At 43.5% G+C, this 17,257-nt stretch overlaps 1 pseudogene; it reads left to right on the forward strand.

The window, feature by feature from the left end:
• The first annotated feature begins 3,139 nt into the window (after positions 1–3,139).
• Positions 3,140–5,013, forward strand: LOC123425993 (annotated as a pseudogene).
• Positions 5,014–17,257: the final 12,244 nt, after the last annotated feature.

The raw sequence follows: 17,257 nt of genomic DNA on the forward strand, positions 1-17,257 counted from the left end.
TCACGATCCAATGCCAGGTCATTTGCAATCTTTGAGGCGAAAAATATGTCGACAATTGTAGTCTTTCTGTTGAATGATTCTCCTGATTCAACATAGTTGATGGAAATCTCATCAATACCTTTTAACTCACTGTGATTTCCCACAACAATCGAGTCAAGGTGTACCGATGTCCCAGCACCAATATTTGTGTGCACAGTTGTGCTGGGTTCCGGATGCATAACATCCTTTAGGTGTCTTTCAACACTAGGTTGAATATCAACACGCGGTTGATCTGCATTTACTATTTGAGGAATCCTCACTTTCCGCGGACGCTTCTGAGAAGCCTTGTCCTTTTTGTCCAGTTTTCTCCCCCTCTTGGGCAGTTGAGTGGTCTTATGATATATCTCAACTCTCTCTGGAACATTCATAGCGGGAACTTGGGATTTAGTTACACCTTTATAATCAGTAAATGCATCTGGCAGATTATTTGCAATATTTTGCAAATTAATAATTTTCTGAACTTCCAGTTCAGATTCATTCGTACATGGATCTAAGGACTGAATGCCTTTGACATTCCAATCTATTTCCCGGCATTCTCTGTGGCTCTTTTCTCCCCCTAATGCCGGAAAATTGTCCTCATCGAAGATGCAATCAGCGTATCGGGCTGTAAATAAATCCCCTATTAGAGGCTCCAGGTACTTTATGATCGACGGAGAATTGTACCCCACATAGATCCCCATTTTTCTATGTGGACCCATCGATGTACGCTGAGGTGGTGATATCGGTACGTACACAGCGCAACCGAATCTTTGAAGATGGGAAATACTTGGTTGATTTCCACGTACTAACTGCAGCGGGGAGGATGTATGATATGCAGTTCGTCGAATTTGTATCAACTCTGCGGCATGCAATACCGCATGTCCCCAACAGGAAGTTGGAAGATTACAATTCTGTAGGAGTGGTCTTGCTATCAACTTGATCCTTTTGATAACTGATTCCGCAAGACCATTTTGTGTGTGTACATATGGTACAGAATGCTCCACAGTTATGCCTAAAGCTAGGCAGTAATCATTGAATGCTCGTGAACTAAATTCAGCAGCATTATCCATTCTGATGGATTTTATCCTGTGTTCAGGATGATTTGCCCTCAGTTTAATGATTTGAGCGATCAGCTTTGCAAAAGCATGGTTCCTTGTTGATAATAAACACACATTGGACCATCTTGTTGATGCATCAATGAGCACCATAAAATATCTAAATGGTCCCGATAACGGTTGAATTGGACCACATATATCTCCTTGAATGCGTTCAAGAAAATTAAGTGGTTCATTCTTGATCTTCATATATGAAGGTCTTGTGATTAATTTCCCAGTTGCACATGCAATGCATACGGAATCCGAGGATTTGGGGAAATTAGCCACCGTTATGTTGTGTCCAGTTGAACCATCAATAATTTTTCTCATCATCCCCACACCAGGATGACCCAAGCGATCATGCCATATCTTGAACTTGTCAAGATTCTGAAAAATTATTTTGTATGCCAAATGTTGCTCTGGCTTGATGTATGTGTAATATAGTCCAGATGATAGAGCAGGCAGTCTCTCGAGGGTTTCCTTGTCGGATCCCTTCTGCTGAGTTATGAGTAGGCTTTCAACCGCATTGTCTTCATGAGTTTCAATGTGGTAGCCATTCATACGGATATCCTTAAAACTCAACAGGGTACGAGTTGAATCCAGATACAATAAAGCCTCCTGGATTTCAAGTTTTGTACCATTCGGAAGGGTAAATGTGGCTTGACCAGAACCAACAATTACCGTGCCATGACCACCAATTGTCATAACACTTCCCTTACTCTTTTTGAGACTTTGGAAGTATTTAACCTCCCGTAGAATTGTGTTAGAGGCACCACTGTCCACTAAACAAATTTCCTCCTCCATTGGATTGTTTCTCGAAGTTTTCTATAGAGTAAAAGAATAAAATTCATTATTTATCCAATCTCATATAGAATTAACACATACATTACATATTATGTATATCTGCTTACAAATTATAATACATTATGTTTAAGGACATAATTATTACAATACCATATGTCTGAGGACATAATTATTTTACAACACACAATATAACTAAGGACATCATCACAACACTTATGACATTATTGGAAGATCAAAGCATATCTCCATATATGTCATTAGTAGAAGTGAAATCCACCAACATGTCATCAACATTAAGTGGCGGTCCTTCCTTTTGCTGAGCCTGGTCTTGGTTCTCCATGTTGTCATGAACTGCGTTCTGATGAACGTCTTGAGAACTTTCAATCATTGGACCAGTGAAGTGAGCTTCGTACTGGTTCCCTTGAGCCTTCTTGCCCTTGCCAATTGATTGCTGATACAACGTCACCAAATGCTTTGAAGTAGTACACTTCCTTGCATGATGAGTAGTACAACCACATCTCTAGCAAGCTTGAGAGCTGGTACCCTTATCATTTTTCTTAAAATGATTCTTACTCTTTTGTACTCCATTGCTATTATGATTCCCATTGCGTCTCCACTTTCCTTTAAACTTCCTATGGTTCCTTTTGGGACCACGGGACTTCTGAGTATTCTGAGAATTAAAATGTGCTTCACGCAGCGGCAGTGTTCCCGTTGGACGGGACATATTATTCTTATCGAGAATTTCACTGTGCTTTTCTACCTAAAGGAGTGCATATATCAACTCAGAATGCTTCTTGTATTTCTGCTGACGATGTTGTTCAGCAAGAATCCTCATATTAGGATGGAAAGTAGAGAGTGTCCTTTCAATGAGATCCGCATCCGAAACTGCACTATTGCAGAATCTCAACTTAGAGTTGATTTGATGCACATCAGAATTGTACGTTGCAACGGACTTAAAATCCTGGAAACGGATAAGTGCCCATTCTCTTTGCGCTTCAGGCAACATCACTGACCTTTGTTGATCATAACGCTCATTTAAGGAGTTCCACAATGATAGAGGATTTTCCTCCATCATATACTCTTCTTTCAGAGCAGGATCAAGGTGGTGTCGAATGAAGTGCAAAGAAGCATACTTTGCCGTATCTGCGATAGCAGGAGTACCTTGAGTAGGTGTGGTTATAGTGCTGATCAGATTCCTGGCCGTCAAGTTAATCTTGACATCCATGGCCCAGGTCAGATAATTTGTGCCATCAATGGCAAGCTCAGCAAATTCCTTCTTGGATATGTCAGCCATATCCTGCATGAAAAATATCATGCGCATTAATTTACACTCATGTAAATTAATTGTGTGTAAAATAAAATGCTTGATTAAATATAAAGGTCTAGGAAAAGCCTAAACGACCTAAAATATGACTGTCTACAAAAGATAATCACCATGAAATGGCGTAGATCTTTGTTTTGTAAAACATATAGAGGTAATCGCCACTTTTGTGGCGTAGACACTCGTATGGCTATTTTCATGCCATAATATGCGTGCTTTCATTTTCGCTTTGAGGTAATCACTACCAAGTAGTGCATACCTTAATCTCATGGTACTTTGTACAACCTTGTGTTATTTAAAACACTTTGAAGGTAATCACCATGTGGTGTAGACCCCACAGTCGTGAACAAAGCATACATTGCATTAGATGCAATCCATAAGATATGTGCAAAAACTGAAAGTAGTCATATAATTTTCAAGCATAATCAACATATAGCAATTAAAAATTGCACACATACACATGTTGACATTTCAATAAGCAGATATTACATAGTACTATGTTAGAAATTACTAACAAACACTTATGTACAAAAACTGAAAAAAACTAGAAGTTAATCAGAAAAGAAAACAAAAAATAATGACAATAGGCTACCATAGTACTGCCTACTACCGTGGCTAAGCCACCTATCCTTTTCGTTTTTTTATTCTTTTTTTTTCTTTGCTGCTCGTACAGCATGGGCTAGTGCCCACTAGCCAAACTAGGCCTAGCTTGATGCATGTCCACCAGCCCATACACACGCCCGAGAGGATAAGGAGGCGACGGGATGTTTCTGGTTCCCAGCGACTCGTCCTCATCCATCTCAAGCGGTGGCTGTCGGCACCACCACCATCAACCTCCGCCACCGGCGACTGTCAGTGACGCGAGGCAGAAGGCCCCAACGCAGCGTCCTCCTCTGAAGAAGATCCTCCAGGAAGGTGTGTCCCGGGCGCGACTCCATTGGAGTGCCCATTGGCCAGCCCGAGATTCACCGCGCGGCTGCGCTGCAGCACGGCGCGCGGCACTATGTGCCAGCGGCGGGGCGCCGATGGGCCAGTGAAGCTGCTCGCCGAGTTGTCGAAGACGTCCCCTAGCGCCACAGCCCGCGCGGGGAGGCGCAGCCCGAGGCTAGCGCTCGACGAAGAAGCCCCAGCGCCGGCCGCCTCGTGCGCCGGCGTCGGAGACGGAAGACGTGGGGAGTCCGGCTGCGCGGGCTCCGCGGGCGGCATAGGCGGCGCAGGTTCGGCCTCCTCCTGGACCTCGTAGTCTAGTGGTGGTGACTGCGACGGAGTCACGCATGGCCCCCATCCGTGCACTGGGCATGGATGTGGTGGTGGAGGCGCCGCAAGTTCCGGCTCAACGGCGTCGACTTCCATTGCTCCGTCCACAGGTTCGAGTACTTCGTCCGCGTACAGGTTCGGAGCAGCCGGTCCGGCAAGAATCCAGGCCGGGAGCGGCGCCGGCGCCGGTTCACGTGAAGCACCGGAAGGCCCAGCACCGTGGCGACCACGGGCGCCATGCCTAAGACGTGGTGCACGGCGGCGGAAATCGTTCCGACGGCCACCGGACCGGCGAAGATCGTGGGCGTGGCGGTTGTGGCGGCGAAGTCCGCCAACACCATGGCGACGGCGACGGCTCTGTCGACGTCGACCGCCGTCACGAACGAGGTGCAGGAAGAAGGATAGGAGACCACGAGGCATCCTCTTACCTTCTTCTTTCCTCCCTTCTTTCTTCTTTTCCGGCGACTCTCGCCGGAGTTGTTTTGCCTTTTCTCTGCTCTCGGTAGAGTTACGGGCTGATAACGTATTTAGAATGTACTCATCTTTCATTGATGATATGTGAAGTTTAAATACACGTGGAACCGTCGCCACGAACGGATGCGTCCGCTCGTGGGGGTGTGGAAAAACCGCGGCATCGGTTGGCTAGGAACCGCACGAAGCGTTTCTGTACAAGGGAGGATTATTCCCTAATTAACATAATTAGTTTAAATCCTAACAGAAACAACCCCAACCGTGCGAAGCTGTAGCGCGCGGTGAATTCATGTCTGCCGCTTCCGCGACGCAGCGAACTTGCGCCTCAAGCCGCTGCGACAGTTGTTATCAAAAAAGACAAACAAAAGCCGCTGCGACAGTGGGCAGGCCCACAGCACGGGAGGCCACAGGCCTTGAAGCGCTAGTCTTTTTTTACTTTTTCATGTTTTTTGTTTTCGTTTCTTCATTCCTTTTTTATTTTTAATACTACCAGATATTCTTAATATATATTTTGAAAAATAAACTTAATTAGAACATTTGATAAAAAATAACCAAGCATTTCAAAAAAATTAAGTGCCTATACTAAAAATGTTTCTCATGTACATGAAAATGTGTACAAAAGATATACAATGTATATGAACTAATTTGAACGTGTATTTTCTCACAACCCTAGTTTAGACTTTCTTGTCATTGCATATTCATGCCTGCATTTTTAAATTCAAATGAATTTGAATTGAGAAATGGTCAAGCCTCAGAAAGAATTTTTGTCAAATAAGCCATAGAAAAAATTCCTCAAATAACTCCAAGAAAATGTTCCTTATATCCTGTGAAAATATTGGCAAGGGTTTAAATTAGAACCAATAATTTTTGGAGTCACAAAATATTATCTTGGGCTTTTGAGTTAACACAAATATTATTTGCATTGGATTTATAAACGCTATAAATAATTTTATAGATCCAATAATTCTGAAAGTTGAAAAGTGGCTCTGGATATATTTGAACAAACCACATAAATATTTTCAGAAGTTTAAAGAACTGATTTTCTATTTTAAAATAAATCATAACACAAAGCAAAACTAAAACATAAAGGGAAAAGACCCACCTGGCTTACCTGCAAAGCCCATCCAAAGGCCCGGCCCACCAGGGGAAAGGTTGTCTTCAACCTCGAGCCAGTTGGACGCCGAGCGTGTACTCGCTGCATGCGCGCCCCCCGAGTGCCACCTCCTGGATGCCTGCCTCCACGTCGATGCCGTGGATAGATCCCCGTTGCCGTCTAGATCGATCTCTAGCCCCCCCCCCCCCCACACACACATTTCTCTCTCCCTCGCCCCTGTTGTTCCTTCTCACCATGGACGAGGGTTGCCGTCACGGCCGCTCGTCGCACCCATGGCCACCGGCCACCACTTGCCTCTCTGGAGTGCCTTAGAGCCCCACCGCCTCTCCCCGATCGTCCTCGTAGAAGAACCCGAGCAACGGAGCCCGACGACAACGGAATCGATGTCTTCTTCAACCTCGGACTCGCCGGCCGCAGTCATTCGATTCGTCTCCAACAGAGTTTCCCCGGGCGCACTGACCACCTCCCTCTCACCGCGGTGAGCTGCTGAACACATTCCCCCTCTCCCCATGGTCGTTTGTGCCCTTTAGCCACCGCTCCCGCCATGTCCGACATCTCAACGTCGGTGTCCCCGTCGCCGCCGTCGTTGTAGCTTGAGCTAGCCACTCCTGAGCAACTCATCGTGCTCCTTGTCATTCCAGGAGTCCGACGAGCCCCTCGGAGTGCTTCCCTATGCCCCGCAACCCCGTGTCTGACCAAGCCCTAGCCGCCACCGCCGCTAGGAGGTTCCCAGGCAGGAGGCCTCGCCTCGTTCGATTGTTGTATCTTTTTCCTAGCCTTCTCTAAGGCACCCCTTGTTTAATGTCTGTACTCAGATATTTGTTGCTTCCTCTGACTCGTGTGTTTCTCGAGCTTCTGTATTCTAGTCCTCGAGTGTAATGCCCAAGGTGTGATCCTATCCTCAATTTGGCACGAGGGCCTTGTCAGGGATAGACGCGCATCTCGTCGTTTTGGAAGAATGGATATCGTTACAAGTACATCTACTGAAAAAATGAGATATATGGAATTGGCTTACACTCGGCACAAGCTACATCAGAGTCACATCAGTACAATACGTAAACATCATGAAGAAGGGCAGGGTCCGACTATGAATGAAAACAAATGAGAAAAGAGAACGACGTCCATCCTTGCTATCCCAGGCTGCTGGCCTAGAACCCATCCTAGATCGGTGAAGAAGAGGAAGAAGAAGCAACTCCAAATGAACAATCAACGCGCTCGCGGCAAGAAACCTTTACCTGTACCTGCAACTGATGTTGTAGTAATCTGTGGGCCACAGGGGACTCAGCAATCTCATTTCCAAAGGTACCAAGACTAGCAAAGCTTAATAGGAGAGGTATGGTTAAGTGGTGAGGCTGCATCAAGCGACTAAGCATATGTGAGGTGGCTAACTTACATGTACAAGAATAAAGAGGGGGAAGATCTACGCATAGCGTACGTGAACTAACTTACGTCAGACATAACCCCGCCGTGTCCTCGATCGGAGAAGGAACTCGCGAAAAAGACAGTCACGGTTACGCACTTAGTTGGCATATTTTAATTAAGTTAACTTCAAATTAATTAGAACCAGTGGTAAACAAAGTTTCCACGTTGCCACATTACCGTGGGCACGGCTTTCCGAAAGATTTAACCCTGCAGGGGAGCTCCAACTAGTCCATCACAAATTACCACAAGCCGCATAGAAATCCTCAATCACGAAGCTCGCGATCTCGTCGGATTCCTTAGTAGAAAACCTCAACTCTGAGATTACCCAAAGTTTCGCCGGAATCCCGATGCACAAGACATTCGTCAAAGTTAAAACTAATCCAGCAAGGCCGCCCGACGTGTCGAGGAACCCGATAAGAGCCGCGTATCTCGTTCTCAGGACACGACGGATGAGCAATATGTACGGTGGCCAGATAGAAATCCCCCGAGTTGCCCCGGGTGGCCCCGCAAGTGGCTCTGTTTTGGACCAGCACCAACAGCACTGGCCCCCCTGTATTATGTTGAATTACTCCTTGGGTAGCGCTAACTCCCTATGCATTTCAGTATTAACAGAATTAATATGTTGGGCAAATGTAGAACCAATGTTGGGCCTTGCCAGACCAGCTTTAATCTAAGACGAATTATCAAGGGGGTCCCCATAACAACCCCGATCGTGTTAGGAGCGCTCAATTATGAAACATAACACCGGTAGCCAAAACTAAGGCGGCAAAGGTGGAACAGAACACCAGGCTAGAAAGGCCGAGCCTTCCACCTTTTACCAAGTATATAAGTGCATTAAATTAAATAGCATTTAATAGGATGATATAACAATGAACCCATGTAATCACATGGAAGCAACTGCACCTGCAACTAGCAACGCTAACACATGGTTAAGCAAGCGGTAACATAGCCAATCAGTGGTTTGCTAGGTTGTGAACAGGTTGAAGTTTTTCATGGCAATGTTGAGAGGCTGATATTTAACATGTGGTAGGCAACGAGACATAGCGACAGAAACGATAATACTAGCATGGCAATGATAGTAATGGTATCTGGGGAAATGGTCATCTTGCCTGAGATCCCGCTTGGAAGAAGAATGACTCCGTGAAGCACACGAACCGATGTAGTCGAACGGATCATCACTCTTCGAAGCGGTCGGAACTCTATCGAGACGAAGCAAACTGGAAACAGGCATCAACACAGGTATTCACCATGGCACATGCACGACAAGATGCAATCCACATATGATGCATGATCATTTGAATATATGCAAGACATGGCATGACAATTCACAACAATCAAACACTACACATTAAGTGAAGTTCAATATGCAACGAGTTGCTTATTGACGGAACTCCACATACGAAGTTATTTAGTTCTATCCTGATTAGGTACACGGTAATATTAGATGTGGTTAAACATGGCAAGAGGTGAAGCGTAATTAATCTACCTATCTAGGCATTTTAAATGAGGTCGGAAATGACATATAGCATCTCCGAAACGACCTCACATGTTAATTTATAATTCTGTCCAGATCTGAATTAACACGTTTAAATGTTTGTTAAACAGCAAAATAATTAGGTTCACGTGATTCTATGCGTCATTTCAATCAATTTACACATATAGAACAACTCCAACGGAGCTACGGTTCAAAAGATACAAACTCCGCAAGATGTGATGGCATGAATGCAATATGTGTGCAACGACAGTCACAAGCATTTCAAACACACAACCAGCAATATAATATGAAACTACACGAGATTCTAAGCAAGTTTCATATAGGACACGTTCAAAACGGAGCAACGGTTCAACAACTACGAGCTAAACAAGAAATCATTACAATCTGCCAAAATCAGCCACATAGCATTTTCTACACCGCACAACTACGAGCTACATAAAACCAATATGATCAACCAAGGCATGAGACAGTAGAGGGCAAGATGCACTATCACAAACTACTAATAACATTTAGCATGAAAGCATGGATCACTAGGAAAAGAAGTCACAAAATGGCATCTCACACACTGTTTCAGACTTGGTGAAAATACTAGTTTATGACACTGCAGTTTTCGATCTGAAGGCATATTGACTGCAGCAAAACCATAAGCTACATGACTCCAAATAGCATGCAAATTGACAGCATGCTAGAGAATCCTAAAGTCTATAACTAACTCCATTGCACCAACCTCAAAAGAGCTACAGATCACCAAATAAACTCATGACAAGACAGCAACAAAATATAACAGATTTCAGACTTAGAAATATTTCAGCATCTCCAAATCAGCACTATTTCCTAGCATATTGAGAGCAAGCAAACCACACCTAAACATGGATTTCTATTGCAACCAAAATTACCAGGGGCTAGTCTACACACCCAAGGGCATATCTCTAGTTGACAACTCCTTCAAATTATGCACGGAATAAATCCCACAAAATAAAGAAAGGGCATCATGGCAAAATATCACGCAAACTAACTTGCTCAAAAGCTAGAACTAAATACACAGTTAAATTCTATGGATTTTTCTACCCCGAAAACATATATAACATGTGGGGTTGCACAACAATAATATCGCCACACGTATATGCGAGATAATGTCCTAAACACGAAATAGCAAACTAGCGACGAAATGCTACATGCAAAAAATGCAAATAACTATTCTAACATACATGGCAAAAGGTCTCTAAAAACATGAGCATTTTATCTACAGAGTTTGAGAAATCCAGACACGCACGATAATAAATGCGGGACGATTAACATAATAGGACAGCACGCGTTTCTAGGCATATGGCAAGTCAAATCATTTCAAACATGCATGCAAATTGCAAAATATAAATCTATGCGGAAAACTACACAAGTTCCATATACAAATCTTCGCGATCCCACACTCGGTTAAATATCTACGGGCATTTTAAAAATCCGCTAAATCCTAAAATTAAAGAAATCTGAGTAAACCTAAAATAATACTACCGGGCCGAAACTAACTGATGGGCTAAAACAGCACGCGGCACAAGATACTATCTAGCACCTACGGCGCAGAATAGGGCAGGGCAGGGGGTGCTCACCCTGGCCTCATGGGCCGGCTGGGGAGGAAGTTGGGCCAAGGTGGCGCTGGGCCTGGGCGATGGCCTGGTCGGCGGGCGAGGCCCACGGGGTGGCGAGCGCCTGCTCGTCATCGTCCTCGCTCGTGCTCCACACGAGAGCACGGCCATGGCGATGGGGCTGGTGCTGGCGCGACATCCGGTCCCCTTCGGCCGGATCCGGTGGAGTTTGTGGTGGGGACGAGTAGATTCGGCCCCGAGGGTTCCATCCCCGGCGGCGGCGAGCCCCGGCGAGCTCCTTTCATGGCGCTCCTCATGCCTGCGGGAGCGAGAGAGGGACGCAGGGGAGGTTAGGGCAGAGGGGGAGAGAGGGCGCGGGGGACAGAGAGCGCGGCGGTGCTGGCGTGCTCGTCGGTCGCTGATGTCTACTACGCAACCTTCTCCTTGTAGACGTTGTTGGGCCTCCAAGTGCAGAGGTTTGTAGGACAGTAGCAATTTTCCCTCAAGTGGGTGACCAAAGGTTTATCAATCCGTGGGAGGTGTAGGATGAAGATGGTCTCTCTCAAGCAACCATGCAATCAAATAACAAAGAGTCTCTTGTGTCCCCAACACACCCAATACAATGGTAAATTGTATAGGTGCACTAGTTCGGCGAAGAGATGGTGATACAAGTGCAATATGGATGGTAGATATAGGTTTTTGTAATCTGAAATTACAAAAACAGCAAAGTAACTAGTAACAAAAGTGAGCACGAACGGTATTGCAATGCGTGGAAACAAGGCCTAGGGTTCATACTTTCACTAGTGAAGTTCTCTCAACAATGATAACATAATTGGATCATATAACTAGCCCTCAACATGCAACAAAGATTCACTCCAAAGTCACTAATAACAGAGAACAAACGAAGAGATTACTGTCGGGTATGAAACCACCACAAAGTTATTCTTTCTGATCGATCTATTCAAGAGTCTATAGTAAAATAACACGAAGCTATTCTTTCCGTTCGATCCATCATAGAGTTCGTACTAGAATAATACCTTAAGATACATATCAACCAAGACCCTAATGTCACCTAGATACTCCATTGTCACCTCAAGTATCCGTGGGCATGATTATACGATATGCATCACATAATCTCGGAATCATCTATTCAACCAACACATAGAACTTCAAAGAGTGCCCCAAAGTTTGTACCGGAGAGTCAAAACGTGTGCCAACCTCTATGCATAGGTTCCCAATGTCACGAACCCACAAGTTGATCACCAAAACATACATCGAGTACTCACATGAATCAAACGTGTGCCAACCCATATGCATAGGTTCCAAATGTCACAAACTCGCAAGTTGATCACCGCAGATAGACACGTGCAAGACATACATCAAGTGTTCTCAAAGACTCAATCCGATAAGATAACTCCAAAGGGGAAACTCAATTCATTACAAGAAGGGAGAGGGGGAAGAACATCATAAGATCCAACTATAGTAGCGAAGCCCACGGTACATCGAGATCAAGACATATCAAGAACACGAGAGAGAGAGATCAAAGACATAGCTACTGGTACATACCCTCAGCCCCGAGGGAGAACTACTCCCTCCTCGTCATGGAGATCGCCGGGATGATGAAGATGGCCACCGGAGATGGATTCCCCCTACGGCAGGGTGCCGGAACGGGCTCCAGATTGGTTTTTGGTGGCTACAGAGGCTTGCGGCGGCGGAACTCCCGATCTAGGTTTCTTTCTGGAGGTTTGTGGATTTATAGGACCAGATGGCGGTGGAGTTGCATCAAGTGGCCCCTTGAGGGGCCCACAAGCTTGGTTGGTGCGGCCTAGAGGGGGGCCGCGCCGACTGGGCTTGTGGCTTCCTCGGGACCCCTCTCCGGTATCTTTTTCTTCCGGTATTTTTGATATTTTCCATAAAAAATCATCGCGAAAGAATTATTCCGTTTGGACTCCGCCTGAAAAAGGGTCAAAAACACGTAAAGAACAGGAATTGGCACTTGGCACTGAATTAATAGGTTAGTCCCAAAAAAGATATAAAAGGCATATAAAACATCCAAAGTTTGACAAGATAACAGCATGAAACCATCAAAAATTATAGATACGTTGGAGACGTATCAAGCATCCCCAAGCTTAACTCCTGCTCGTCCTCGAGTAGGGAAGTGATAAAGAATGAATTTTTTATGCTTTCATGCTACCTAGGATAGATGTCCTTTGTAACTCCTCTTATGTGACATGAATGTACAGATCCGTTAGATTCAAAACAATAGTTTGCTATTGATGTGGAGACAATAATACTTCAAGCAAACTAGCAAGGTAATCCTGAACTTTCAAAATAACAAGGCCAAAAGAAAGTTATCCCTACAAAATCATATAGTCTGGCTATGCTCTATCATCCTTGCACAACAAATTTAAATCATGCACAACCCCGGTATTGGCCAAGTAATTGTTTTCACACCTTTACTTTCTCAAACTTTTTCGACTCTCACGCAATACATGAGCGTGAGCCATGGTTTTAGCATTATAAGTGGTGTGGACTATGGTGGAGGTTGCAAGACAAACAAGGAGAAGATGGTCACATTGACTAGGCATATCAATGAGCTATGGAGATGCTCATCAATAGATATCAACATGAAAGAGTAGGCATTGCCATACAAATGATGCAGTAGAGCTAAGAGTATGTGAAAGCTCTTAACGAAAACTAGTGGGTGTGCATCCAACTTGCTTGCTCACGAAGACCTAAGGAAATTTTGAGGAAGCCTATCATTGGAATATACAAGCCCAGTTATATAATGAAAATTTCCCACTAGCTATATGGTGGTGACAAAACGAGGGACTCTCAATCATGAAGATCATGGTGCTTAATAAGCACAAGTGTGGAAGGGTGGTAGCATTGTCCCTTCTCTCTTTTTCTCTCATTTTTTGTGTGGGCTCTTTGGCCTCCTTTTTTTTGGTGGGCATCTTTGGCCTCTTTTATTTCCTCACATGGGACAATGCTCCATCAATGATGATCATCACACTTACAACTCAAAACTTAGAACAATGATGACTCTATATGAAATGCCTTCGATAGTGTACCGTGACAATGATCTAGCATGGCATAGACATCTATGGGAACATCACGCTAGCTATCTTATGATCATGCAATGGCAATGTAGAAGTGGTGGCACATGTCATGGTGGTAGTCGTATGGCAATATATCTCGGAATAGCTTTGAAAAAACCATAGTAGGTAGGAATGGTGGCTGTTTTGAGGGAGGCTATATGGGTGGTTTTGTGCACCGGCGAAAGTTGCACGGCACTAAAGAAGATAGTGATGGTGGAAGGTGAAAGTGCATCTAAACCATGGACTCAACATTAGTCATGAAGAACTCATATACTTGTTGCAAAAGTTTTAGTAGTAATCGAAACAAAGCATTCAACGCATACTCCTAGGGGAAGTGTTGGTAGGTATAAACCATCGTGCGATCCCGACCGCCACACAAAGGATGACAATCAATAGACTAATCATGCTCAGACTTCATCACATAGCGGTTCACCATACGTGCATGCTATGGGAATTACTAACTTCAACACAAGTATTTCTAGATCCACAACACCATACTAATATAACTTCAATATTACCACAACCACAACTCAAAACTAATTGAGATGAATCAAACTTCTCTGACTACTCCATGCACATGAAGGTGGAAGTTTTCATATCCCTTTGGATAACTACCCCTTTTGAGACTACTATCAAAGCGTAGATCAACTACCAAGCCACGCACCGCTGTGCTCTAAAAGATATAAGTGAAGCACATAGAGCAAAAGCAACTCGCTCAAAAGATATAAGTGAAGCACATGTGAGCTGAATTGTCTAACCAAAGGATATAAGTGAAGCTCGACAAAATCACGGTGAGTGCATGTCTCTCTCTCTAGGTGTGCAGCAAGGATGATTGTGACACAACAAAAAATAAAAGACTCCTACGATACAAGACGCTCCAAGCAAAACACTTAACATGTGGTGAATAAAAATATAGCCCCAAGTAACGTTATCGATGGATCGAAGACGAAAGAGGGGATGACTTCCCGGGGCATCCCCAAGCTTAGGCTTTTACGGCATCCTTGAATCAACTTGGGGTGCCTTGGGCATCCCCAAGCTTGAGCTCTTGCCACTCTTTATCTCTTTGTCCATAAGAACTTCACCCAAAACTTGAAAACTTCACAACACGAAACTTAAACAGAAACTCGTGATAACATTAGTATAAGAAAGCAAACCACCACTTCCTTAGGTACTATAGCAAACTTAAATTCTACTTATGTTGGTGTTGGGTTGCTGTATTTTCACTTTTACATGGCTAGTACCCTCCGATACTATCCATAGTTTCATCAAAATAAGCAACCAACTCAACAAAAACAGAATATGTTAACAGCAGACCAGTCTGTAGAAATCTGTATACTTTGTATACTTATGGTACTTCAAAAAATACGAAAAATTACGACAGTCTGAAGAAATTGCATAGAAATCAGAAGAAAAAAGAATCAACTCAAAATATCTTACATAATGAAAATGAAAATTCTTTTCGTGAGAAGAAAGTTTCAGTCTTTTTCCAGCATGATCAAACAATCATCACCGAGACTAATCATAACAGTTTTGCTTGGCACAAACACAAAAAGAAACACAAAAGACACAATCATAACAGAATTATGATGGTGTGGAGAAAAAAAACAGGAAGCAAAAAGAAAAGAACAAATTATTCATTGGGTTGCCTCCCAACAAGCGCTAACGTTTAACGCCCTTAGCTAGGCATTGATTTCAATGATGCTCACATAAAAGGTAAGGATTGAAACACAACGAGAGAATCATGGAGAAAATGGCTAGCACACTTAAGTAACTTCCTATGCATAGGGATTTTGTGATCAAACAAATTATTGGAGCAAGAATCAACTAGCATAGGAAGGCAAAACAAGCATAGCTTCAAAAATTTCAACATATGGAGAGGAAGCTTGATACTATTGCAATAAGTAGAAGCATATGATCCTCTCTCATAGTAAATTTCAGTAGCATCATGAATGAATTCAACAATATAACCAGCACCTAAGGCTTTCTTTTCATGATCTACAAGCATAGGAATTTTACTACTCTCCGCATAAGGAAATCTATTCTCAAGAATAGTAGTGGGAGTATCGTAAAAGACTTTAGCACTACAAATTGTGTCCACAATGAAAAACCAAGGTTTAGCAAAGGGGTTCTCGAGAGTATGACAAGTTTTATCATCCCTCTTCTTTAAAGCATAAGTATCCTCACAATAATCATCATAGATAGGGGCATGCTTTCATCAAAATAATTTTGATCATTCAAAGTGGAAGAACTAAAAAGATCATCTTCATCAAATATAGCATCCCCAAGCTTGTGGCTTTGCATATCATTAGCATCATGGGTATTCATAGAATTCATGCTAACAACATTGCAATCATGCTCATCATTCACATATTATATGCCAAGCATTCTATGTAATTCTTCTTTCAGCACTTGAGCACAATTTTCCTTCCCATCATGCTCACGAAAGACATTGAAAAGATGGAGCATATGAGGCATCCTCAATTCCATTTTTTGTAATTTTCTAGCGAAAGAACAAGAAACAAAAAGATTCGATTGGAACATCTAAAGATATACCTTCAAGCGCTAACCTCCCCGGCAACGGCGCCAGAAAATAGCTTGATGTCTACTACGCAACCTTCTCCTTGTAGACGTTGTTGGGCCTCCAAGTGCACAGGTTTGTAGCACAGTAGCAATTTTCCCTCAAGTGGCTGACCTAAGGTTTATCAATCTGTGGGAGGTGTAGGATGAAGATGGTCTCTCTCAAGCAACCCTACAATCAAATAACAAAGAGTCTCTTGTGTCCCCAACACACCCAATACAATGGTAAATCGTATAGGTGCACTAGTTCGGCGAAGAGATGGTGATACAAGTGCAATATGGATGGTAGATATAGGTTTTTGTAATCTGAACTTACAAAAACAGCAAGGTAACTAGTAACAAAAGTGAGCACGAACGGTATTGCAATGCGTGGAAACAAGGCCTAGGGTTCATACTTTCACTAGTGAAGTTCTCTCAACAATGATAATGTCACATCCCTAACCCTTAAGCAAGATAGCATTGTGCTCATGTCTTCTTTGCATTTGCATCTAAGAAGTTTCAACAAAAGCAACAAAGTGGCAAAGGAAAAACTCAAAACCCTAGCCACCATTTCAGTTAAAGGAAATCTCAAACTAGTTCAAAATCAATGAACCCAAAATGGCCTCAAGAAATGTTCAAACTTTCTAATAAATCATGAAAGTAAATGAGCATTGGAGAAAACTATTTTCTTGACACCTTAAGCTTTTTGAATAAATGAAAAAGGCTACTGGTTTCAAATTTTAAATTTGAAATCAGAAACTATAAATTTCCAAAAATGTTCAAAAGCTTGGAAATGGTTGGGGATATTATAACAAATATTTCAGGAGGTCTAAAATAGTTTTTACGTTTTGTTTTGGAGCTGAATTAATTAGCAAAACAGAAAAAACAAAAACAGAAAAAATGGAAAAACCTTACCTGTCGCCTAAGCCTGGCCCGGCCCATCCCTGGCTCGTCCCCTCCCTCGCGCCAGTAGGCAGCAGGAGGTGGCCGCCGCCCCCTCCGGCGCGGCCACGCACCTGCGTTC

This window comes from Hordeum vulgare, chromosome 2H, assembly GCF_904849725.1.
Source record: "Hordeum vulgare subsp. vulgare chromosome 2H, MorexV3_pseudomolecules_assembly, whole genome shotgun sequence".
Lineage (NCBI taxonomy): Eukaryota > Viridiplantae > Streptophyta > Magnoliopsida > Poales > Poaceae > Hordeum > Hordeum vulgare.